The sequence below is a fragment of the Dufourea novaeangliae genome, unplaced genomic scaffold (assembly GCF_001272555.1).
Source record: "Dufourea novaeangliae isolate 0120121106 unplaced genomic scaffold, ASM127255v1 scaffold12, whole genome shotgun sequence".
Lineage (NCBI taxonomy): Eukaryota > Metazoa > Arthropoda > Insecta > Hymenoptera > Halictidae > Dufourea > Dufourea novaeangliae.
In genome coordinates this window covers 891,074-918,922 of record NW_015373886.1, presented here as the reverse complement: position 1 = coordinate 918,922, position 27,849 = coordinate 891,074, and the positions used below count along the sequence as shown (strand labels likewise).

Genomic DNA, 27,849 nt, shown 5'->3' with positions numbered 1-27,849 from the left:
CGATTATTATCATTGAAGTGTCTGAAGATATTTTATCGGAAAACATATGTTATGGGTTAAATTTGCTTTTATTCTCTACCGAGTTAATCATAAAAAATTCAAAATCCCAATTCGAAGTAGTGTGGTGTTCGCGTAAGGTGAGGTGGGATGTGGTGTCCGGGAGTTAAACTGGACATCGTTACGGAAACTTCGAGAAATTACATAACCCACTGAGACGTAAGTTTACCAACACGCTACAGGGTTTATCTGGAACTTTCAGCACCACCATTTGAAAATTTTTTTCCTAAGTTTTTTCCAAGTTGTGTAGATTGTTTAGGAAGACCAGTTTGACTTCCTTGGGTTAAAATGTTGCGTCATATTGCATTTAGAAATAATCTGTTTATAACGGTTTTATCGAAACACCATACCCACGCAAGAAGCTTGAAACGGTCTTCAGTGGGTTCAATCGAAATTTTCAGTTTCGCAAGAATTCGCTTCGAAAATCCACCGAGTCCGAATGCACCCTAATCCAGACCCCGGAAGCAGAGTTGGGCAGATTTTATTTCCAATAACGAATAAAGTCCCAGGATTTATTCGCGAATAACGAATAACTATTTTATTCGACGAGAAATTATTCGTTAGTCACAAATAAAGCGGTATTTGTTATGTATTCACGTCTTTTAGTCTCTATTCGTTATTCGTTATTCTGAATAACTCCGCAGCGAATAAAAGGTTTCTTCGAATAAATTCTTATTTCAATAAATTCGTTTTATTCGCAACTTTTATTCGAAAAATTTATTCAAATTTTTATTCGAATAAAATTTCATTTGAATAACGCCCAATTCTACCCGAAAGTTTTCACGTACGGTATACAGAGATGGGCAAACTAATTATCTAGATAAAAAGTTTCGAATAACGAATAAGAGATAAAAAAAGTATTTCGTTATTTTTAATTGTTTAAACGTGGAAATTTCAATTTTTATAATAAAATAATACTTCTTTATGAATGAATCGACATTTGTCGAACAATTATTTAACTTCATTAACTGTTTAAAGCTCGGAACAACACTCTTAGATACTGCTGCTTTTTACTGTGTATTATTCGAATGAAATTCTGCCCAACTCTGACGGTATATTATTAATTCCAGCCGGTTCAACGAACACCTTTCACCCCACGGTCCGACGTTAAAACGATTAGACTTCTTTCCTCTCGTAGGATCCTCGGGAAATATCGACGTCGGCGGGATTCGTCGAGCCTCTCTCCGCTCGCCTCATTCTTACCGTTCTTACCTCCTTCGACCCGGTTTTTCTCGTTCGACCTCGCTTGTACCGCCGGCTGTTGCATCCGCCACGCTCATAATTCATCCCGGCCACCCCCACCCCACAGGCCACCGTCGTCCTTTCTTCAGTCGTTTTCGTTGTAGATCCGCGTTTGACGCCGTTACACCCCCGCCCACCGCAATTTCTCTTCCCAGCCGCGTCTGTTGTGCCTCACCCCCCCTTTTTTCCCCTCTGGACGCGTTCGCTGCGACACATGTGCGTGAAAACGCGGCCAACGCCAACACGTACACGAACGCGCGTTATTGGGACGCTGGCCGGTTGTAACGGCGATGATTGGTCCCGTTGGGACGTTAGAGTATCTCGAAAATTTTGCTTTCTCGCTGATAACACTGTTCAACAAATTGTAATCTTTTTCCCTACCTCATAACCAGTAATAAGCGTTTCTGATAGATCTTTATGAGCTAAAAATACATCTGCAAGCTGTTTGTTTTCAGTACGTCCTGTTATTTAAAAAATCAATTTTATTTGGAAAAATAAATTCTAATTTTTATTTTTTATTTTGAAAAAATAATTTCTCTGTTTTGCAATTGTGTATCATTTATATATGAGAAGAATATGAACAAAATATAAAAACAATATGAGAAAGATTGTAAATTTTCAATTTTGGAGGTTCTATTGGAAACCGAGCGTTTTTTAATTCGAACGGAACGCGTATTTTACTTGTTGAAGAGTTTAATTCGAGATTCGTCTTTGGTCTATCGATTTCTACTAGGGAGGGTGTGCCAAATTACTAACAATGATTTATCACAGTTATCGTGGAATCACGATCGTGGGCGTGATTTAGCTTCATTCACGATCGTGATTTCTTTATCTTGAGTGAATTTGCTGACTGTGATCCTTAATTCTTGATTAAAAAAAAACATATTTAATACGATTTGAACATAAATTCTAAGTTACTATTCATGTTTTTAAAAATCAGTTGAAAAATATGAAATTAGAAAAGAATGATTCGTTATAATTATACAACGTATATGTTACGTAACAGATAGATTAGGAATTTTAAATAATTAATAATTCATTATTCTTCATTGTTCTTTTAATTTGTACAACATAACTCACGATTTTGTTTTGATGTCTTTAATATGAAACATACAGTTTATGTGACACGTTTCACATTTATCGATACCCAAAAGTGCTACGATTAAAATTGTTGTCGTTAAAATCCAGATATTCGTCGAAGGCGGACTCTATTTCCACGGGCTGTCTCTTCCATTGGAAACACCGAGCGTTTTTCAATTCGAACGGAACGCGTCCCAGGAAAATTGGCCCCACGAGCCACCGAAATTTTATTCACCCGTGCGCAGAAGACGCGATCCGAAGGATAATTTTACGAGCGTCGCTTTACGGTTGTCGTGGACGAGTGACTTCACGGGAGGGGTGGGCGACAGCAATTTTCATGATAGAAAGGAAATGGGACAATAAAGAGACTCAGCGGTAAAACTGTCGGCGACGAAACGTTACGATTTTCGCAGTTCACCCGTCGGATTGCTTGGAAAATTTTAACGTGCGCCCTGTCGCGCCCGTCCTCTTTTGATTAGCGGCCGCCAATGGAGGATCGTTTCTCGAGCACGGTATACCTAGAATTTAACAGCTTAACATGATGTTACCTTTTTATGTATACGTTCTTGGAATCCTTAAGGGGTTAGTTCCTTAAGGAGTACGTGGGACATTCTTAAGCTGCGTCTACGCTATAAAACATAACAAGTTATATAGGAAAGTTATAAAACTTGTTAGAAGAACAGAAAGAAAAATGTTATATAGCAAGTTACGTATCATGCATCAAGTGTGACGCTATTATTAATAATGAGATGCCAAATGTATACAAACTTGTTACGGACTTGTCCAAAATGAATCATTTTGTAACAACTTATAAACACATGTTGTATAGCAAAGTTGTATAACAATTTGTTATATAGTGTAGAGGCAGTTTTAGAAATGTTTAGTTTCGTAGAAACGGTGAGAATTTGAAATAAAAGAATCGATTTTCAGCAAAAAATTTTGCACAAAAACGCCTGTAAAAAAGACTTTTTGAGATATCGAAACAATTTTTTTATTCCCCCTTAATGGGAACAAGTACACGTGTCTATTGGATCTTTTCTACAGATCGATGATGTACTCCTGAACAAGATTTCTGATGATCGAGATACCCAAGCGAGTTTCCAAGCACTTTACCGAATGATTCCCAGCGTGCTCTGCGCGCTTCGTCCAGTTTCGCGAGCTTTCCATCCCATCGGAGGCGTTATCTTAATGCGTTCCCTGGAAAATTGATACACCACGAAGGCTCTGCAGTCCACGGAGTTGGTGAAAGGGTCTCGCGAACCGTGGGTCGAGAACAACGGCCGGTCGTGGCGTCGCCGTTTGAATTATTCAGAAAATTCCCGTGGGTCAGTACGGGGACGAAACTTTCCGGCGAACGAACTCTCGTCGAACATTAATCGAGCCCCGCCGCGGTAGTATAAACGCGCGGCCGTTTAACACATACAACGACCTCATTTCAAGTGAACCAAGTGATTTTTTACTTTGAGGAGTCACGTCTATCTAGTTTGTCTCTCTGGTTTTTTTTTCCTTCAGTTTAACCTAATATACATTTTCCTGTAATAATTTCGGAACTTATTGAATTAACACTTGAGGTGCACAGACCTTAAAAGTTCTTCGAAGTGCACATGGAGGCGCAAGTGAGCCCCAAGTGATTTAATACTTGAAGAAAATTTGTAGAAGTATTTTTGGACGTTTAATGTTTGTATTTGGTAGAACAGTTCAGGTAAAAAAACATAATTTAAAGTAATAAACAAAGGGTTTAGAGTGAGGATATTTCCAAGAATCGATGTTCAGGTCAAACTTTGGCCCGGAGTCTTTTATCCTTTTCCGATGCACTCGAAGTTTTAAAATTCCGTTAAGTCAGATTTGAGGCAGATTGCAGCTAGCTTTATCAGGATGTCGAATGACATTCTGATACTGATGTGTCCCTTATGGTGTTATAAAAAAGTGGCTTTTGCCCCCCCCCCTCCTTCCAGAGTTACAAAATTTTTGCGTAATATTTAATATTGCAGTATAATTTGAAACACGACCAACAGCCTCTATTAACAAAACGCATACATTTTCAACGATTTATGTAATTTATGACTTTCAAAAACAAAATCGAGTGTGTCTGGCTACGTACAGCCTTTTTCACTGTAGCAGTCCATGTGTTAATAGTTTTGCTCATGTCATGTCCACTGATATACTGAAACTGTTCATCTTCCGGTTCATTGCTTATCAATCGAAATATAGTTTTAATTGTTCAGCTGCACAATTAAAAAAACTGGGAAATGGGAGCTCCAGATTGAGTTCAGGCGGTCGCCTGTATTCTTGTCGATGTTGTTAGTGTATTTCATTATCTCCAACGTTTCCCGGTATTTTCTGGGAAAGTATCCTTTAGTTTTTGCTATAACTTCGGCTTCGTTGAAGAGTATTTTGTTGTCTTCTGATGTTCTGCAACAGCTGATTGAATGTAAACCTTGTGTCGCGTGCTCACATTCCTCCCAGCTTATCCAACATAAACTTTTCCGTATGAGCAAAGTATTTTATTTCCGTTATGTCGATAAAATAAAACTTCCATACAACCTCTGAAATATGTTAGTGTGTAGAATTTGTAAGTAGAATCAGTGAATATCTCGTCGTCGCGATCGATAAAAGGTCGAACGACAGAATGAATTCAGGTAGGGTTAAGAAACCGTTCCTCTATGAGTATGATCAGAGTTCCAGTTTCCCCGAGCTCGAGATGATCAAAGGGCGGCCATCGAGCAAACAGATCCGCGAACTCGGTAATTCTCATTGGCAGACGTTCGGATGGTATTCCATTTCGGCAGCAAACGGATCCTTTAATGGATTCGCGACTGGTGCAGAGGGAAGCCGAGGGAGGGACCCATCGCGTCAGCTTGAACAGCCACGAAGTTGTTAATTATCTTATTAAACGGTAACGAGACAAAGTCGACGCCCCCTGGTTAATACACTCCGCGGTTTCGAACTGTGTTAACGACGCCGGGAGTAACGCGTCTCGATGAAATTACATCTGGTACGTTCGTCTATCACTGGAAAAGGAGGGGGGTGGGGGTGGTAGCGACATTGATTGTCGAAACTCCCGGACGAAGCAGATTACGAGCCAGTATTGTAATTTCTGTTCGAAGGAGCTGCCACATTTGCGACTGATCGTAAGATCGCAGAAAAAGAGAACTTACCTGTGTCCCGATCAAAGATACAAACACTCCTGAAATGAAATAAACCTGGAAAAAAATTATATAAGTTAGATAATCAATATAAATACTGGAAACAAATAAAATAAAACGAAAGTAGAGGTCCCGTCTCCGGTGTAAGTTTTGTAACGTTCCCGAATTTCAAACTCTCATGGAGCCTTGACTGTATATGCTTCATCGTGGTTTGGACATTTGAAAGTGCCCTCAGATGGCGTCATTTAAGTCTTGGAATACGGTGACCGAGTCCGTTTTGGCCCAAGTGTTTAAAAGCCATATCTAACTCATCGATTTGTAAATATAATTTAAGCCAGGAGTTGTTCATATTTAGTCATATAAAAAAGCAGGTGTTTTTTTAATGATCTTGTTCGAAACTATGTTTCAACACAAGGGTTTAAAATGGACCCAGACACCACTGTCTCTACAAACATTAAAAACGTCCGTACTCCGAGGGTTTAGAGGGGTCTAGCTTGTATTTGCAGATGCAGAGCGCCTCGGTGTCGTTATTGCCGGCTTCGAGATTGTACCTGGTGGAGGGGAGGAAATTATTTCGCAGGGCGGTAATGGCTCGTGTCCTCCTTCCGTGGACCCCGTTCTCCAAGACGCTACCTCCAATTAGAGGCGCGTTCAAGGTGGTTTGCTGTTTTCGGAGGGAAACGTTTCCCTTCGTGCGATAATAAAGTGACAATAAAGTTTCGCGAACGAACCATTAAAAAATTCTATTTCAAGAACTAAAGCCCCCCTTGAAACTGTACAGAAATTGATCGTAACAGTTCTGGTATCTATATTTTAATCTCCTTGTTACGTTACGAAGGGTGACAATAAAGTTTCGAGAATAATTTCGTTCCCATTCAGTGTAGCGTGTAATGTAAGGTGAACAAAATTGTTCTCGAAACTTTATTGTCGCACCTTATATTTCACTTATGAATATAGCGTAGATTGAGCATAGATTTGAATATTCCAACAGAACGGTTTATGAAGTTTATTTAGCGAAGTTGTATAATAAAAGTCGTATAAGAAGTCGCATAAATAAATTAGTCTAGAAGAATCTAGATGTTTTTTTCTTAGATATCAGCGTTGACACGAATCTCCCTTTTTTATTTCCACAGAGTCGAATTCATGTCCTGTATATTCTTATCAACGATTGATGTTTCTAGCTATCTATACAATGCGGAAGCAACACCGTCCACACCGAGGTTTTTCATTTGTCTTGGCTCGCCCTATTGTCTCGCGGGGCATGCTGCTGCGTTCAGTGCGAATAATAATGCGTCTGGCAGTGCTTTTCCTGTAATACTGCCATATCCATCGCAATAGCTGGCGTGTCTCAGCTTCGGAACTGTCGTGCCTGTCACTTTAGAAGCGGAAAAGAGACCATTTCATCGCAGACACGCGCGAACTTTATATCTTATCTATTTATTTCATTCTATTATAGTAATGGCGGAGCGGGGAGGCGGAGGGCTCGGCCGCAGTGCTTTTCCCGGCGGCCTCATTTTTCTCACGAGATACCACCTTCGTGCCCGGGGTTCTATTTGTCTTGGCTTCCCCGGTCCCCGATTTCGACATCCTCACAATGCTTTCTTGTTCCCGGAGACGACGATGATTTCGGCGGAACTCGGTTCTGGCAGGGGTCTTCCCGTTGCGCAACCCGCGCCGCCTCAATCTTTCATTGTCCCGGCGAAGCCTCCCCGCCACCGTCTTGCAACCGAGGCTAGGAATAAGCCAATACCGTCAAGGTATCGATACTTTTACTCATAACTTGTATCGAAAATAAAGCATCTACTTACAAGGGAATATACCGAACTCTCCGTCTCCGACTTTGATGAAACGTGGGAAATATATTACGCAGGTGAAAATAAGGGACACGTATTTTTCAGCAGAAAAATCGTATCTCCAAAACTATCATAGATAAAAGAAAACTTTTTTGGGAAAAGTTTCATGATTTTTTGAGGTAAAACAATAAGTGGTCACAGATTTTGTAAAAAGTAATTTGTTTATAATGATGCTAAATATAGAGATGCCAAAATTTACGTAATGACAAAAGAGAATCGATATTTTTTTCTGAATCCATTGACACATAATATTATAGATTTGCCTCCTAGAGTTTTGTAAAATTTCATATAATACGCAGACCGCGTGAAGTTTCATCAAAATCGGAGACGGACAGTTCGGTATGTTCCCTTGTTAGTATCGCATGAAAAGTATCGATGCCTACTTATATCGAAGGAAAATCAATACAAAAATTAGTACATCGATCATTAACTTATTCATAAAAATGGTGGACTAGTATATGTATTAATTAGCTAGTGAAATCCGTCGTTTAAGCAGTATAAGCAGGTGCATAGAAGTAGCCGACAGTAAGATTCCACGTAGAACGTAACAGTTTGTCTTTTTGAACCTATAACTTGTAAATTTTGAAGAATTTTTAAGAAGTTCGTACACGATAACTAGACTGCGGATTTTTATGCAAAGTAAAAGTTTCTAAACTAATTTATAAAGGCAGGAGCAATTCTGGAAATTTATTTTCCCTCTTAAGCATCGTATTGGGTTCAGAATAAAATAGAAAACTCGTTGGATCCGACGAAACTATAAACGCATAAAATCCGCAGTCTAACAATGACAAATCTTGATTACTAGACAACATAATCGAACCTAAAAACTTGGAATATATTAAACAAATTTTTTTAAATCCTTTAAAAGAACTCATTTAGTATTTTTGTCCTTACCCCTGGGGACAATCGTAACATCGTATCTAATTTGAAAAAAAAAAAAAAAAAAACTTTTAAATGATATTTGTATTTACTCTATAGATAGAGAGATATAAATATAAACGGAATAGAATACGTAAAATTTCAATGGATTTTTTAGAATTAAAACAAAAAGATACACAATTGAAAAAGATAATACGCACCTACTTTTTAGTGTATTATTTCAATAGCATAGTCGTATTTGGAAAACCGTGTTGGCCACAACTGAGGTTGATGGCAGATATAATTGGTGCATAAAGATGGAAAGAGATTGTTGGTCGATTGGCATTTATTTTATAACAGTTGTTACATTCATCCCTTGTTACGTTAGTGTCCCGTACCAGGTCTATACAGTGTTTAGAATCGAATCTAGGCTCGCATGCTAGTCGATGCGTAACGTTAGACGGAATAATGAGGCTTCTAAATCAGTCGATAAAAACACGCCACGGGCAGAGTGATCCGCGTTACGGCCTGGAGAACGCCGTCCGATTGGTCCCCGGGCCCTAGCCACTGTTTTACGTTCCCGTCGCGTTACCAACCATCCGTTCTCCGTCGTTAATATTTAACGATCGTTTCGCGCAATAAACCATAACGTCCGCGGAATAAAAGTTCGGTCCTGTGTGGGCGAGCTGCGAATTCTTCCGCGACCTTTCGCCGCCCGAATTATTCCCCATGGGATCGTGAAATATTTTCGTGTTGCTGGAAACGCTCTTTCCATGTGAGATTTCGTATGTTTTAAGGCACATTTTATCTCGCTTTTTAAAGTTATAGATCATCGAAAATATATGCGTTTAGTTAATAGAAGACTGTTGGTCTTGTTTGAAATTATACCGCGACATTAATTTTAAGGATAACTTATGTAACGATACTTAAATAATCCATCCCTCTTCGCAGTGTACGTGTCACTCATATTGGAGTGACGTGGCAGTCAAAGTGTTCAGGAACATGCATAAATTTAAGAAAGAATCAAACTACTCTACCTCGTAAATTCCATGGAAATTCAGGCCTAATTCTGACCGACTCCTTGCGTAACGAATGAAAAATCAGGGGTTCCATAATCAACAATTCAGTGTATTGCGTTTCCCGAGCCTCAATCGCTCGGAGGAATCAGCTGGAATGGAATTAAATTCGAGCAATCTGGGCGTAAACAACGGGGGGTGGGAAAGAAGGGAGAGGGAAATAACGTGTGCACGATCCGGGTTGAATCGGTAATCGTGGTCGCGATCTACCAGTATTTAAAGTTACCGCGCAATCGGCGTTAACTCGACCCGATTATCCGGAATTATCCTGCCAGATCATAAAGTATAATCCGAATCCTAGTGCCGTGTAACGTCCTCCCACTTTCCCCCTCCACCCACCCGCCATTTCTACCTCCGTCGTCGACTAATTAAACGCAAACGATTAAGCGATCGGACGGGAACGGGGGAGATACAATCGCGAACGGGGGTCTGGTTTCCTCGATTCCGTGACTCGAGGCTGAGTTTCCACCTGGCCACGTGGCATGGCCGTGTCCTGCGACCTTGTCCCTCGGTCGACGATCAAGGACGCGAGGTAGGGAGAGTCAGAATGCGATCACGAAGTAAATTTTAAAATCGATAAGGAAGACGTTCCTGCGGATATCGCCTCTAAGAGCTGTCTCCGTTTTAATTCGTAGATGTTCCTATGAAACAACAGAAAAAATATGTTGTGGAAGATTGTGATGACTGAATACGAAGTAGAAATATCGACTAATAGTCAGCCACGCGCGAATCAAGCGTATTAGATTTACAGTAATGTCTCGATGAATGTGACATACTCGGGTCCACTTTGGAGCATTTATGGCAAGGCAGAAAGATTTTCAGCCCCTCATAAATCTGTTTTTTATCCGCAGTCAAGCCTCTGCTTACTTTCTGTGTATTCTATTTTGATTGATTTTAGAAGGATTCCCCCGGTGGTGGGAAGAACGTCGTTGCTCATGTCGCGTTCAATCGAGTAATTACTGTACTTCATTACGACGAATGAAGTTTTTATAATTTTCCGTTTCTTATTTTCAAACGAAGCGAATCGATTGGGAGGAGTGCCTGTTAATGAGCTGCCCACAAATGAGACGTCAATATTCCCGTAACTTTGTCGGAACGAGGAGGAGCCTGTACACGATCGCGAAGTCAGTGCAGACGCGACGAGCTGGTTTCGGTCTAATTGCAGTCTAATTCGTCACAGGCGCAGCGTCGCGCAACGATCTCATCGTTAATTTAATCAGCTGAGCCACGCCCCCCCCCCGCCCCCACCTCAGGTCGAACAAACTAAACCGCTTGGGGTATAGTCGCTGGGACAGGTGTCAGGATCTCAAACTCGGTACCGTGGGAAACATTAATCACGCGGTTTTCGAAAATTAAGGGGGACCTTCAGGCCATTCAGACCTGCGATCGAGCTACACCCGTGGATTAGAAAGGACTTTCGTTGTGATACAGACTCACTCGGAATATACATGGTCGTTCGTAACTGGCGGTACAACCGGAAAGGGGGTGATTCTACATCGAAAAATAAGTCGAAAATATAGAATATAATTTTTTCATTTGGGACTTCGTTTTCGAGAAAATCGACTTTGAAAATCTGTTGGTTTTGCCTGTCACTGAATAGGACATGGCTAGCGAGTCTGTTCATTGCATTCCGTTTCTACTTAATACCATGATACACGTGTTTCAGATTAGTTTTCAAAGTTGATTTTTTCGAAAATGGAGTCTCGAATGAAAACATTTCATTATAAATTTTTGAGTTATTTTTTTTATGTAGAATTATTCATTTTCCAGTTGGACCAACAGTTACCGATTACTCTGTATAAAAATTTTTTCTATTATCGAAGATAACTGTTTGGAGTTAGCATTCTTCTTTTCCAGAGATATAACACAGTTTCATAGAACTCGAACATTTTGTACTGTGTAAATTCAAACTTTAGGATCTTGGTTCGGGTTAGTATGTCTGTCGTGTGCATTCTGTTATAGGCAAATAGCGATAAAAATCCAATTGAACATGCGAAATTCTGTAAATCCAACACACAAATGTAAATGAGATGCTTCTTAACTCGCGTAGTTTAAAAAGTTTCAAAATGATAAAGAATGTGTAATAAACTCGTTTCTCAGAATTGCCCGACTATTTCGATGCTTTATGTCCCTCTAATAAAACTGCAGAGGCACTCGATCGCGAAAAATAATTTTTATGAGACATTACAGCCGGAAAAATGTACGGTGCTCTGGTCTTCCGTGTTTATGGTTCAGCTTTCACGGGGCAGGAATTTCTGAAATGGCCGTCGTTCGAATTGTACACGCGAAGATCGAGATGTTTCATTTTGTATCGAGTAGATGGAACGCGGTTTAACAACACCCGCTTAAATTGTTTACTCGATACTGTACGCGAAGGCGTATCAAATTTTTTATTATACCTAGTATCTATTAAATTCTGAATCTTTCACGTTTATCGATGGTTCTTAAACGATATTAAAGTGTAGAAAGTCCAAAGTTGTAGAAATTTTAATAGCATTTAGTAGATGAATCCTGTTCTGAGCAGGGTAAACCAACCAGTAAATGACTGAATACCAGTGAATAACCATTGGGCAAAGAAATGTAAATTATAAACTTAAAATCATTAAATGTTTATAAATAAATATTATTTGCACTGTTAATATCCCATATTTTTATTTTAGCGTATTAAGCTAACATCAATAAATACAATTCTTATTAAAAATTTTTCAGAACTGTAGCAGTCATTTACTTGACTTTTGTATATGCACTTTATAAATAATTTTTTTTAAATTATGATAAGAATAAGTCATTATTTTTATAACTAATTTAAAAAAAAAAACAAATGTAATTGCAATTTCATTTCTGTTTCGAAGAGTTTAGAATTGAATATAGATTTATTTTCTTTGCGAGAGATCATAAAACCACCAACACGGTTCAAAAGTTGCCTTCAGAGTTGTTTGAAGATACTCTCATCGAAACGTACTAAATGAAAACAGGAACATTCGACGACTGTACCGTCGCCAGTCTAAAAACACAAGAGGGAGAATCGAACTTCGATAACAAGTGAACCAAACGGATCCCGAACAAAAGGAAGTCGAAGATTGGACCCGTTCCGCGACAAAGTATCGAATATCCCCTGAAATTTTCGAATTCCATGGAGCGACTAGTTTTCCGATGAACACGTTTCGACTTCATGTCGGACTTATCCCAGCGGATTCGAAGTTTTCAATCTCGCCCTACAATACTGTCCGCATCCGTCGAATCACGGGACTAAGAAGAAATTTTTCTCTGGGAATGGTTCGTCGCGTGACTTTCTAACCTTTGGAATATCGACGGTTTGACGATTCTACGACAGCCCGTGAATGGGTCAGTGTAGACCCATCCGCCTCTTTTCTTTCTTTCCCCGTTGTTTTTCTTTTTTTTTTTAATATAAATAGAGTATAAATAAACAGTGTTTATTCTCTGCAACGCAAACACGATAAAAGATTTGATATAGAAGTTACATTACCGTTTATACGTATTAGGACATCTTGTTTCTCTAAAGAATATTTCGCTACTTTCCAAGAAAACCAACGCAACTCAAAAGGTATCAGTTTAAAGAAAACACTCTTAAAAAGTTTATTCAAATGTTAAGTCAATTTTCATTGATTTTCAAAAAATCATATCAATATCTTTTACCCTGCTTAAAGTATATACATGCATCAAATTAACTGTAATAACATAAAAATATACCACATTCGCATTATGTTTATACAAATAGTAACAAATTGTTTAGTTGTGTCGGTTTTCTTCCAAAGTAGCGGTGTGAGGTTTCGTACAAATGATATATTTTCGGACACTTGTATTACTTTACAATAGTATAGGCATTGTTCGTTGAGCTTTAATATCCTCCAAACAATATTTATTTCAGACATTCAGCAATTTGGTAATTCCCTGTAACATTTATTGCATAGGAGTATATATTCTACACATACAAAACATTAAATTTCTATTCCCAATGCTAGCGGAATATATCATTTCTTCAAAACACCAGGTAGGGTCACCTTATCGGTTCTAATATAAACTAATTATCGGCCCAAGAAGATCGTCATCGGAGTTGGACAAAATGTAGTCTAATTAAAAATATAAATTACAATTACAATGTAATTGCAGGACAATAACAATTGCATTATAATTTCAAAATTATAATGTAATTGCAGGATAATTACAATTGCATTATAATTTCACAATTACATTGTAATTTTTATTGTAAATTTACAATACATATGGTAAATTTATAATGCAATTTGTGGGTGAGTGTTCTCGACAATATTTATCGAAATGTCACTCGTACTTCAATTGTACGTTGAAGTTGCCCAAAGGAAAGTAAAGTGAATACACACCGCGCAACTGGTTAATAACTTTATTATAAAATGAGTGTGTCAATTATAAACTGTTCAAGAGAATCGTATCGAACTGATACGTCCGGTGGTTGACGTGAATCTCCCGTTCCCGAAACAGGAAAATTCGCTCCACCCGTAGGAAACTAAAAAGTGGGGCATTGGGCCCTACCAACGCAAATGCTAAGACGCTTTCCCAGCCCACGCAACGCCTACAAAAACCCAAAAGAGGGGATGCACCAGACAACGTGGAGTCAAAGGAATAACAAGGGTAGCGCCAGGCTGGCTACACAGAAGACCCTTGTTTCCCAATATCGAACTCCGGGCCTTACGCAATGCATGGCTAGCTTTACGTTATGTCAAGTGCCATCGATAACGGTACGGTCAGGACAACTTTCCCAGGAAGTCTCCTGCAGTACTTGAGTCTTAAAACAATAAATTTAAGCAAAAGGCACCAGTTGACTCTCAAAATAATATTTCTTAAACTACGACGGCCTAAACATCACCTCGTCTCAACACAATTACATTGTAATTCTGATTTGAATTTTGTAATTAGATTACATTTTGCCCAACTCTGATCGTCATCGTGACCACACAATTTCGATTACGCTCTTGGGTCTATACAGACCCAGGAACAGACCTCCAACGATTAAAAAAAGGGTGAAATCTTATTCGTCACGGGGTCGAGGGAAAAGTTTTCCCGTGCGTGTATCGATTTTGGCCGATCCCAGCCGTCCCGTCACATCGCTACGGATATAGGTACACAGAAATTGATGTCGCATGATCTCGGAAGTCAATGTATTGGTGATACGCCACGGACTTTTAGCGCGACTGTACCGCCCATCCCAATCCGCCGTCCAGAAAATGTTCCTTATCGCGATTTCCTTTCGATTCGGTAAATTTCCCCCCCCCCCCCACCCCCCAGCAGGATTCTGCTTTTCCAGCGATTTTGTTTACCGTGCACCTGGTTGCTCGTAATGAACAGCCCAGATTTCGTGCGATGTAATTTTGCGAGTCGCAATCGAAAAGATGATGATTCTCTCTCGGTGGAATAAATGGAAAATTGTGGAATAGTGGTTTGTACGGTGCTTCAGTCTGCAGCGAAATGGAATTCGAAAGGTCCGTTTGGTAGAATGTGTTCGCCCCGTTGATGCTGGAGGGTACGGTTTGTAGAATACTCGGGTATACTATATATTTATCCGAGCGTATTGATCGATGTTTTTCTTTTTTGTTTCTTTCTTTTTAGCCTAAGCATCGACGTGAACGCGCCAATGGACGCTTTTGAATACCACGTTCGAATTGTTCGCGTTAGAAGCGCGTTTCACGATGATTGTTTCGGTCGTTGCACGGCATTTATTGGCCATTGTGCAATTCCTAAGTGGTTGTGTGCTCTGATTTCTAGAGAAAAGATAGTCGATAAAAAGTTCGAGAAATTCTAAAAACCCTATAAAGATCCGTATAAATTCCGTTTTCACGAGGTCGTTGAATTTCTCGTCGAGTATAAAGATTCTGTAGAATTACAAAATTTTCAAAGGTTCGCACAGTTTTTGCCTGGAAATTTCCTCGCTCGCGGCGAATGAAAAAGCTGAAGCGGGGGAACGTTAACGCCCCGTTATACTCTCGTCGATTGCGCGATAAATCGCGCGATGATCCAGCGAGGACACCACGGTCGAACTTCATTTCCTGCGTGTATCCTTATTTACGACCGTCGCTTCGCGGCTTAAGGACGCGATAAATCCCGTCTGGCGGAGGGCGAACTTCCCTCGGACTACTTAGCCGATCTGGCTTCACTCTTGAAACCCGTCCAGTACTTTTAATAAACAGAACGTTTCGGTAAGACTGCCGTAGAGAGAGATCCGGAAGTGTTTCTGTGCTCAGCTGGGCGACAGAAGTTGATATCAATTTATTTTTCACTCTATCTTAATGAAAACTGGAACAGTTTTGAAAAGATCTGAACGAATTGGATCACTTCTAAAAGTAACATTTCAGTGGCTGTGTGTTTGACGTAGTAATTGAACTTGTATTCTATTGTAGAACTTTCACTTTTGAGAGTAACCCTCGAGGATAATCCAGAAAAGGTGATAGCAGGAATCATACGCGACTGTTTTCTTTGAAAAACGTTGAAGGAAAGCATAAAAAAAACTATTGCCTCTACTTTCACAAAACATGTTGCTATAATAATAAAAAAAAAACAGTTCGGCATAAAAGATTATCAATTATGCTTCGGGAAACTAGGGTTAGTTAGATTTTGTTTAACACTAAACGTACCACGGCCGCTCAAATAAGTGGTTTTAAATACGGTACGAATAGGTATATTGGTACGGTTAGTGTTAATGTAGACATATGGTGTCACTAATATGGCTAGAAACTGTATGTGCTCTTGCATCTGTGCGAAGATTGGAACTAATTCCAGAACTTCTTACAAAACTTAAAAGTATTAGAATTAATTATTTTGTTATTATTTATTATTTCTTTCATTTCTATTATTATTCTTTATTACATCATCCCCACCACTGGGGGATTCCCCCGTAGAACCAGTCAAGCGCCCAATGGTGGGGATAACGTCTGGACATGCAATGGTGAGGAGCCTTCGGACACTCATTAATGATTTACTGCGTTAATTTGGTTTTACCGTTACAGAAGACATCACGAACATTTCTGTTTCGTAATTTCTCGTTATCTGTCTTTTTTATACTTTTTCTACTGTTCCTGTTATATCAAGATAAATATTTCTAGTTTATATGCGTTTAAAATTCCAGTACATCCCGGTCTGTTTAGAGCATCGCCTGGGTAATGGCTCATAAATCCCAGGTGTACACACATAATTCCCTGGAGAAGATGCGCGCTCCCAGTGAAAAGTGTTATTAAGTCACACGTGTTCCACCGAGATTACAGCGTCGCGATAGCCTGAATCTGGTCGCATTCGGAGCAACGATTAAGAATAATTGCCACCGTCGTACCATTATGCCGCGGCGATCATTTCGCTCGATTACCATTAAACTCGTTGGTTTTAATTTTCCCGCCGCCGGCCGAAGGACGCGAAATCCAAGGCTCGGGATTGCGGCCAGCAGCGTTTAGAGACGCTTCGCGTTTCACTGCGTCGCACGACATTGACATTTTCCTCCCTCTCCCCCACGTCCACAGCCTTTTTTTATTCCTGACCTGTAGTATTTAACGCTGGGGGTCTCCGTTTTATTTGCGTAACTTTTTACGATAACAATAACGTCGATTTCGGATTCTGGTTCGTACTCGGTCGAATATTATCGAATTTTCGAATGGGGTTGCAATCCATTTGCAACCCTGTGGTATAGAAGCATTTTCGTTTATAGACAAGAAAAACAATATCAGATTGGAATTTCTTCATCGTGTAACTGGAATTCTTACTTCGAAGATTCTTCGTCTCTTCTAGGTTCTTCTTGACAAAGTACCGTAAATCCCCGATAAGTGTTCGAAGGCTCCTAGACACTGACAAAGAAAGGTCCCCGGGTGTAACACGGGCCTTTTAATGAAGTTTAGCACAGTGATAGAGCATAGAATTCTGAAGCCAATGATATTTGTATCAACCGCGTATGGCTCTTAGTTTATGAAACACAATGTTGACAGCCGAAGAGCCTTCGAACATTCATCGAGGATTTACTGTAACCTTCTTGACGACAGGTTAATGAAAAAATCGTAGCCTTCGGTGATATAATTATTATTTCATTAGAAATTATTCACCACGAACAAAACCTTGTTTCATCCCCCATGGAAACCACCCTACCGTCCTATCGATTCTTACCCTTACTCCCTATCGATTCTCACCCTTCACCTTCGACGTTCCAAATCGAGAGCACCTCCGCCGTTCCGGAGGCCTCCGTTCTTTCGAAAAATCCTTTTCCTTCCACGACCGTGTCTTACTAATTAGATACAAGGACAAACATCCCTTCTGTTCACCGCAAACCTCGCGGACGATAGCTCGGTCCCGCGGGACGAATAAATTCCTTCCGCCTGGAAACGCTCGCGCCAGTCCACGAAGTTCTCGTTGCAGCGATAATGTATATCACCCCACCTCCCCACTTCGTTTGTCTCCCTTTAACGCCACCCTCCGGGCTGTTACCCCTTTTTAACCGGCCACAACGAGCATGAGGGGGGGGGGGTGTAACACGACACGCGAGGGTGCATGTATTCCATCGTTCGTCGAGATACGAGGGACGAAGAGATAAGATTTCGCGAAGGTAAAAGAAACAGGAAAGAAACGAAAGAAACCAGTGGGGTGGTGGTTCGCGACTAACTGGAAGCGTCCATCTACCCTCCCCCTCCCCTCTCTCGGGCTCTTCCCTCGCCTGTTCTCGCGACGTTACGTGCGCTGGAAATTAAAGGCCTGGGCTATCGCGGCCCGCGCGCTATGCAGATATCCGCGGGGCCATCGCTTCGGCCCCCGTGGCAAACGAGATTCGGGGTAACATACACACAGGCCGGTGGGAAAAATTGGCCGGAACAAATAAATATCTCCTAACGAACGTGCCGCCGCCACCGTGTTCTCCGACCTCCCCTCACACCTGTTTCTGGGGCACTCGAGAATGGGGATGAAACTTGACGGAGTTAACCCTTCCGGTTGAGTGAGAATTTCTTATATTTTATCCGTTAGTACTCGAGAATAAAGTATTTTTTCATTGGATACACGGTACAGTAGACTCGCGATAATTGCCTGTATTTGAGGATATAGTGGCGGGTACGGATAGGAACGGTTAATTATCGAGCGTCAATTGTACGAGGGATATTCTCGCAGCTTGGTTGACTGAACGCCATAGAACTAATTATTGACTACAGAAATAAGGCATCTGAGCAGGAGGGGGATTCCTGACGGGTGCAGTAAGTCCTCGACGAGTGTTCCAATGCTCCTCGGCATTGGACATTAAATATTTCATAAACTAATGGCCATATACGGCTCGACACAAATATCATTAGCTTCTAAATTTCAGTGTCGATTGTCCATTGTCAGTGTCGAAGAGCCTTCGAGCACTCATCGAGGATTTACTGCATTTATCCAGCAGGCAGTTATCGCGAGTTTACTGTGTATCGTACATCCAGCGACCGAAAAGTAAATATAGTTTCATAAACGAAAACTCGAAAATTGAAATTTTGAGTTCGAAAATTTACAATCCCAATGTATTACTTGTAGTAAAGGGTGATAGGACTATAGTGTTATTCTCTTCTTTGAATTTTCGTAACACGTTTCGCAAAGAGCGAGCGAGCGAGTTCTCTCGCCTCGCAGGCGTTGAAATCACCGAAGCTATCGGCGAACTTTCGTATTTTTTGCACCGTGGCGAATTGATATCCGCGGCAACCGGTCTGAAATCGATTGGACGAGGAGATTCGAGAGTCGGCGGGAAAATTTTAGAGAGACACCGTCGACTGGATTCTCCCCGTGGAACAGTGGTACGTTTCCACGGTATTTTGCGACGGACTTGGAAATTATTTCCACGCGTCGATTATTCGAATCGATCACTAATTTCGAATAATAAATTTCGAATAACGTGAAACTTGCGAGAATATCGGATAACGACACAGTTTACCGAGTGCTAACTTGCTTTCGTGATTAACCCTTTCCTTTCTACTGTTGCCACGTGGCGACGTAATCCGAATTACGAAATAAAATGTTAGTATATATTTTCTCATATCTGTGAATATATAATAGTTTCCTTTTGGTATTGTGTATATGGCACGACACAAATTGTTATACGATTTTAAAGCCTTATCCATAAACGCAGATACGGCGACGACTAAAATCAGCTTAGGCTGCTGTTCCACGGAAGACAAATCACATACAACCGCAGGATCGGGGAGAATGTTCATAAAAAGAGTGCTCCTGTGGTTTATTCACAATCTACAGGGTGCTTTTTGTATTTGTTTTTTTTCTTATTGTTACATCAGCTTACAAGCCATTAGCGACCAGTGTTATATTAAGTACAGTGGGGTATGGCTACAACGAAGCAGAGTTGGGCACAATTTTATTCGAAAAATACATAGTGAAACTGACAGTATCCTAGATCGTCATCCCGACCTTTAAATAGTTACCGACAAGGTAGTAAAGTATTTTAAAACTTCCAATAGGTTAGCATGTCTGACCATTACTCGCTGTTTCTACTTACAGTAAATGTTTCCAGCAGTAATACATATTTTCTGTCTCGTTTCGACGCGTTGTTAGAGGGTTACGAGATGATTCTCGACGAATCGGGGGCCAGAATTCGACAACGTCGATTTGTCTTCCTCGAGATCGATAAATAATTACGAGGAACAAACCGAAAAGGGGGGAGTGGGAGCGGAGGAAGGGGCGAACAAAGTGAAACGGAACAGTGCGAGATTGCGAGGTAATTATTTATGGTCGTCGTGGGACGTCTCGTCTATAGTATCATTTGTATTCGTATCCCGAAGACGCGCGCGCCTCTCGGCCCCTCTGGAACCGTTGGATCTTTCAACCCTCGGACGTGAAATCTCGACCGAAAGATAAATCACCGTGTTCCAACTCACCCTTTCCACCCCATTCCCGGCAACATAACAACCGTATAATGATCCATAATAAGAAACGCATTTCGCTCACGAAGGGTTTTTGATGGCCGGTAAAATGAAGACGCCCAGACTGGTTCTTATCCGCGGCCGCCATTACGGGCCCAACCGGTCTCGCTTAAAAATGAATATCTTACGGAAGACGCCGTAATACGATCGATTTGTGCGTAGAATTTTAATATCTGTTCGCGGAGATAGAATTGTCCGAGAATGAACGGAAATACAGTAAATCCTCGATGACTATTCGAAAGCTCCTCGGTACTGAACAATAAATATTTCATAAACTAATGGCTATAGCGGATGAAACAATTAGCGTTGGCTTCAGAATTCCAAACTCTATCACTGTGTTAAGCCTCATTAAAGAATCAGGGTTACACCTTGGAACCTTCTCTTGTTAATGCCGAAGAGCCTTCGTACACTCATCGAGGATTTACTGTATCTTAATCCAAGGACGAACCCAAGCGTAATTATCAATACCCCGCATGATTTATCTGCCATGTTTGGCACTACTACACGAAAAATTCCTTTTTTCTTTTCGCAATTATATAGGATTTGGTTAGGATACAGAATAATTTGACCCTCGTTTATTTAATATTTCTCGTTATTACATTTGCAAATAATGTACATCCGTTTTCATTAGAACACAGCGATACCTCCGCGAGGAAGTTACCCAACCCGTGGTCGTCGGTGGGTTAAAAGTTAGGCAATAGTTTTTTAATATTTAGTCGTTTTCTAATTTCGTCGCTTGTGGCGTTACCCGATCATCTTCATTACACCTTTCTGTAGGATTCTATCCTAACGTGTAAACAAAAAGTTTCACATCTTCGTGAATGCCAGCACAGTGACGCCTGAATTTCAAATTCGAAATTTAACACTAGAATTACCAGCATTGAATGTATGCTGAGTTAAATTGTGTAATATATAATGCAATCCATATAGCTTCGCATACTATCACATAAAGTATATAAAAAGTTAGAGGTTAACATAAACTCCGATGAAAGTATCTCTATCATTTAAAGAACTATAAAATAATAAATCTGGAATCCGTCATTTTGACGGGTTTGATAGTTCTAGTATTAAGGACTGAGTTACTTTCCCATTAACACGTTCCGTGCCAGATGTACCACCGGTGGTACACGCAGCCTGAATGGGATATTTAACGTGTACCATATGGCATGGAACGTCTTAATGTTGAACTGTAGTTTAAAACAAGATCAACAGCCTCTATTAACAAAAGACACACATTTTCGGTAATTTATGACTTGAAGAACGACATAAATATTGTCTGGCTACGTACGCCCTTTTTCACTGTGGCACGGAACGTGTTAAAAACGCATCGATGATTCGTAAAAGGTGCCAGAGTTAAAGACTGTCGTTCTCCGTGTCGAGAAATTTCCGTGGGGAAGATCCTATTAATCATGGGTCGGTTGGTAAACGAGATTCCGATCTCGGCGAGTGGATCGACCGGATGCCGGAAAAATTGTGCTGCCAGACCACGTGGAGACCACCACGTGCACACACGGAACAACTGATGGCGGACCTACACCCCCCCCCCCGCCCCGACGTGATTTTCAGCCGGTTCTCGTGAATTCTTAACGTCCCACGATCGACGACCCGACACACCACCCCCCGCATTACGTACCACTTTCGATCGATCTATTTATATCGCAGACAATCGTGCCTTCTCTTTGATGCCCGTTAGTAATGGCCACACGCGTTTTCCGGCTATCTTTAGCCCGACTCGCCGATGTCCTGCCCGTGTCGCGTAAGGCCTACTGTCCACTAAGACGTCTCGTCATAGACGCTTCATAGACATTTGACGGTTGCAGGACGCTTCCATGTAGCGACCGATGTAAAACAATGGACGTGTGTTCACATACGCTTCAGCGTAGCGTTTTCGTCGCTGTATGCGTTCAACATGAAGCGCGTCGTCAACGATGTCTGCTGCTGGGCGTATAGAAGGACGCAAAATTTTCATTTGTCTTTGAGTGTGAAATATGTTGCCCGGGATATTCGTACAGATTGTTGAAAATTTACCCATGAAATATAAAACAATCTAGAAAAAATAGAAAAATATAGCTGTTTGTACATGGCTAATACAACATCGTATTTTAGTGTCTTGTTTTTTTATTAGCGGAGCTACCAAACACACTAAATTCTTGCACTCTAGAAATTCTCGCTTTCCCATACCTCCTAAGACTAGGAACCTCTCCCAACTTTTCCACAGCGTCACTCTTAATTCTAACTTCGAACCGTAAGCATCGCAGAAATACTCGATCAGTTTTATACAGAGTACAAGTATGTATAATAAACCAGCATTTACCAAATTCGTTGTGTTATCATTTCGCGGGGTTACAATAATAGTGGCATAAATAAGAAATAAACAGATTGCTTTTGAGCACGAATAAACTCTATAGGTGTAGAGTACTGTTCTAACTGATCGTAATATTTCCAAAGGAAAATGAATTTAAATAAATGATGAGACCAGTGTTCGTATAGTAGTCAATTAGAATTTCTGAAATGTTTCCCTTGTGAAATTTACACTTTTCAACTTATGCCACTACCAGATCAAGGCAGCGATGTGAAAAAATATATATCTACTGTTCCACATGATATTTCTGGGAGAATACATACACGTAGAAGTGGTGCAAAACTTTTGCGATGTCCGTAGATGCTACAATATGGAATTATTAATTTTGATATTCTTTAGATTGAATCGAAAATGAATTTCAAAAAGGAACTACGTGTATTGTCGTTTTTAATCGGATTTAGATTGAATTGAAAATAAATGTAGGTACCATGCATTTTAGAGTTTTTGATCTTCTTTAGATTGAATCGAAAATATGTGGAGGAACCAGGTGTATTATAAATTCCTTGCAAATGTTCAAAGGGTTAGTTTAATGAGCGTATTGAAGACGGATGATCAATAATCTGCCGGACAAGCTGCAGCTCGTGGTTCCCACAAGCTGCAGTTACATCCCCTAATCTTCTCATCCGTCCGGCAACAACGTATATGTATATGCATGAATGCGTTTCCATGCGATTATTCGATCTGATTTCGAAGCACCGTCCATGGTGACAGCATTGGTAATTCTTCTGTAAAATTGATATAAGCCTGTAGCAATAAGTAATCCATCGTTATCTTTCACATTCATCAGAATAAAATAGCGGAGAGCCTCGGAGACTCTCAGTACAGATTACCTACCTGAAATTAATAATTGTAAAATATTTTACCTATTTACTGTTCCACCAATCATGAACTGCTGTCCCACATCTTTGATGGGTAGTTATATTTATACATATACAGGGTGTCCCATTTAAATCAACCCACTCGAATATCTCTGAAACTGTTGGCGTTATAAATGTTTCAAAGAAAAGTTATATGGTGTTCGGACTCATAAATCGCCGTACAACAAGCTATCGAGCCTTCAGCTTAGCTTCACCCTTGCTAATTTTATTTACGTGCCGAAAATTCAAACGCCCGGATTATACCATAAAAATCTTAAAAACGGTTCCGCTACACTCATAAAGTCACCGGAAAACACAGTCATAAACCTTCCTCATTACCGTACGCATCAACCACAGTTCATCCCTGTCCCCAAACCTTCTCACTTGCACCTTTCTTTTCCACCACCATACACCTCACTCTCAGGTCATCCTGTTCCTCAAACCGTCACTCTCACCTTTCCTTTCACCACCCTTTTTACTTTTCACTGTCAGTCATCCCTACTCTCCACCCCCTTAGTTACTTCCTTCAATATTTCCTAATAAGAACCAATGACGAAAAAACCAATCACACACCGGCTACACCCGCCTTCTTCCAAGACACACCCTCTACAACACAACATCCTCCGTTTAAGAGAAACGACGAGGCAGACTCTCACCAGCAAGCACAGAGTACACACCATACCTTCTTGTAACACCGTTGCGAGTTATAAATACATTGAGAAAAAGTTTACTCATCATCAGCACACCTCGAATTAAAAACGAGCCCTCTCGTCATTAAGTTGAAGTGAGCGCAACGATCATTACGGTCTTGATTTAATAAAAGTTATTCAAGTCGTGAGTTAGTGTCGTACACATGGTATCAGGGGGCATACTTTCTGATGTGATTAAGTTTGTTCTATGTCGGCGCGTAAAGATCATATGAAGGTCAAGTTTATTTTTTTAAGTGGAATCGTATATTTTTTAATGCATTACTTGATGCTACTCATTATTCCCTACATAAAGTACTCAGTCAGAGTACTTATAATTAAGTACTTTGTATTAAGAAGGACGTACCTACTTTTGAATACCAACTTTAGAAAGGTGATTACTAACTCGTGTACAGTACTAATGCCACTACTCAATATTAAAGTTAAAATATCTTCTAAACTAATTCTGACTAAATCTAACTATATTACTATATTTTTCATTACAAAATAATAAAAAAGCCTCAGCGGGTCTTCTATCCGGATGGAGGTTAAAATTGATCAATGTATTACAGGTGTAGGTATGTCTACTCAAAAACAAAATTTCATTTTATGAAAACCTTTTCGCTAGCTTTCACATCTTAAAGAAAACTCTGATCTTCTCAACTTTACTGTACATTCCGCCTAATAATCATTCACGAAATAGGAAGAAACAATCTTGTTCAATACCTATAACTGTACAATCGAACCCATAAATACTCTCACGAACAAACTCGGTTTCGCTAGGGGAAAAAGTGGCCCAGGGGAAGGGCCTCCAATTACTTGATCCTGAACGTAACTGAAATTTATGCCAAATTGACATTCGATTTAACATGCGTTTCAGTACTCGAAATAAATTTACCAAGTGGTAGGAGGCTCTTACCCCTACGTCGCTTTTTCCCCTATCGAAAGCCGAGTTTGCTCGTCAATGTACACTCGCGTTCCACTAGGGGAAGGACCTCCTACAATTTAGTATCGGCAATTATTGAAATTTATGCCAAATTAACATTCGATTTAACATTTATTTCAGTACTTGAAATAAATTTACTAACAAAGGAAGGCACGGAAATGTTCCCCTCCGAGTTTGATGTATCTTCGTATGTGTGTCAAGCAGTCAAAAATAACGGATACGTATTTTTTTTATCAACTGAGACATGCCTTTAAGTAATGGAACCACTCGTCGAAGTTTCGACCCGAAAATACTATCTCGAAAACCAGAGGAGATACATGAAAACTTCTAATGGACGAGCTTTGCAGTTTTGTATATAGAATAATATGGTGCTAACAAATTGTCGAAACTTCGAGGGGTGGTTTCACCCCTTAAAGTCGCGTCTCAGCCGATAAAAAAAAATACGTATCCCTTACTTTTGACTTTACTTAACAGACATACGAAGTTTCATCAAAATCCATCCGTTGTAAGTGGTAGGAGGCTTCGTCTCCGTCACTTTTTCCCCTACCGAGAACCGAGTTTGCTCGCGATGGTACAAACATTCAAATTCCGCAGTAATCTAGTATTTTCCAACTGTGTAGCATACGCTCATGTAAATTTCGTAACTCTCCGGATTCCCCAGCGACCACGGATCAATTAACCCTGTGAAGCAGGAACAAGCAAAGGATTATAACCGTGTCCCCTTACAAATCGCCGTGTCTCCGTGTCGAACCGCACGTACGCGATCGATTGATAATTCCCCGGGACCTGCACGGTCCCACGAAACTCTGCACCATCGCTTTGATCCCGCCCATCAGAAAGTCATTCACGGGTAAGCCACGTTAGATTACGGCGTCGCGGTTGTACGGTAATCCGTTTCACCGTTTTCTGCTGAATACCAACGGAGGAAACTAATGGCGGCGGTGCAAGGACGCGTTTGAAACGCATTCATCCGGTTTTGACACGCATGTCGATGACGTGAAGACGACGCGCTCGCGCTTTATCCTCCGTCGCGTTAATTCAGGGACGGAGGCCCGTGGTGGTCCCGGCCAATATCAATCACACGCCCGTCCATTTGTCATCCGCCAACAATGCCGCCGACACAGGACCGCGAACGGGCGAAGGGCACTTCGCGACACGATCGAGAGCCCCAGAAAAGTGCATTCTCGAATTTCTTGCGTAGCCTATAATATGTGTACATACAGGGTGGTCCACGTAACTTGTTCATCCTGAATAACTTCTAAAGTATGCATTGTGTGAACAAATTTTTGTAGGAAATTAAATAGAGATTTCCAATATATATGTATTGTTTATTAAAATAAAATAATATTAGAGTCAAAATATTCAAAACACACAGCACGCTAGTCAACTCTCCAAGTGCAATCTCACCACACGACTTTTCTCCAACGACTGTCCTGAAACCACGTACTCTGCCCTCTCAAGCAACCACACCTACAACACACACACAAGCCTTGCATCCCTCGTTCTCAAACTACGCAACCATTCCTAGAAATTCCAATCACCCAATCTAAACAGTCACACGAAACTCTTCCACACGCAGCTAAACAAATCTTATTCTAAACATTCGCTTAGTTCCAAACATTCATCGTTCAAACATCGAGTTTACAAACACGCACAAAATCCTCTCCCACATTTTTGGTAGAAAAATTGTATGGTTTGGAGGGATACGGTCGTAGTCACCAAACCGTCATAAACAGGGATTCTTGGACAGCTGCACATCACGTGCAAAACATTCGCGGTCCTTAAGACCGTTCCTTATATTTCGGCGCTGACTTCCAGGAATCCAAGAAACTATACATACTATACACCATACCACAGTTTTTGCAACTCATACTACCACCTCTTGAACCACCTTTTTTTTTGTTTTACGGGGGAAAAACATTGAAAAGGTGAACCGCCTTCCGCTGGGGGCGGAGACGGCGAATTTTCAGTCCACGAGTCTGACTCGTGATGTTTACGTTTGGGCCAAAAACTTCATCTCGAGTCAGACTCGTTAAAGTACGGGAAGGGGTTAAACCTCATTAAAAAGTCAGCAATACACCTGAGCAGCTCTCCTTGTCAGTGCCATGACTCCTTCGTACACTTATCAATTGAATAGTTTTTTATGCTCTAAAAAACGATGCAATTAAATTGATAAAAATTCTTTGTTTAAATAAAAAAATCACACCCCCCCCCCCCCCCCGCCACTATTAATTATCAATTTAATTGCATCGTTTTTTAGAGCATAAAAAACCATTCAATTTTTATTACAACAATTTTTTTATATCTATGATAGTTTTGAAGATATACAGGGAAATATGGAAACACCTATCTACCTTCAAGGGATGTTTTCACCCCAAAGAACTGAAATTGGGCCAAAAACAAAAATTGCGCTATACTTCTCTTGAGGTCCCCTACAAACACTGCAAAGTTAAAAAAAAAAATCGCAATTTTCGGGTTACCGAGCTTCCCTTGTTAGAAAGAACCCAGCCGACCCGTTGGACGATCAGCTCCGGTCCAGTTTCCATCAAGCCGGGGCAAATAGCCATTCTCGCGCGTAGCCGTTGCAAGGAACTCGGGTCGCCTTACGGTTCCGCGCGCCTCAGAGAAGTTACGCCTCTGACTTTTATTCCTGGTCCCTGGGGAGATAGAGAAAGGGAAAGAAAAAGAGGAGGAGGCCATTTTCTCGAGGACAAATGTTGCTCGTTGCACGGAATGGATCTCGGGCTGCGTTATTACGCACGGAACCGACTGG

At 40.7% G+C, this 27,849-nt stretch overlaps 1 protein-coding gene across 7 annotated transcripts in view; it reads left to right on the top strand.

The window, feature by feature from the left end:
- The window catches only part of LOC107194596 (serine/threonine-protein phosphatase 2B catalytic subunit 3-like), a 218,758-nt gene that overhangs the window by 90,316 nt on the left and 100,593 nt on the right, over positions 1 to 27,849 (top strand). The window lies entirely within an intron of this gene.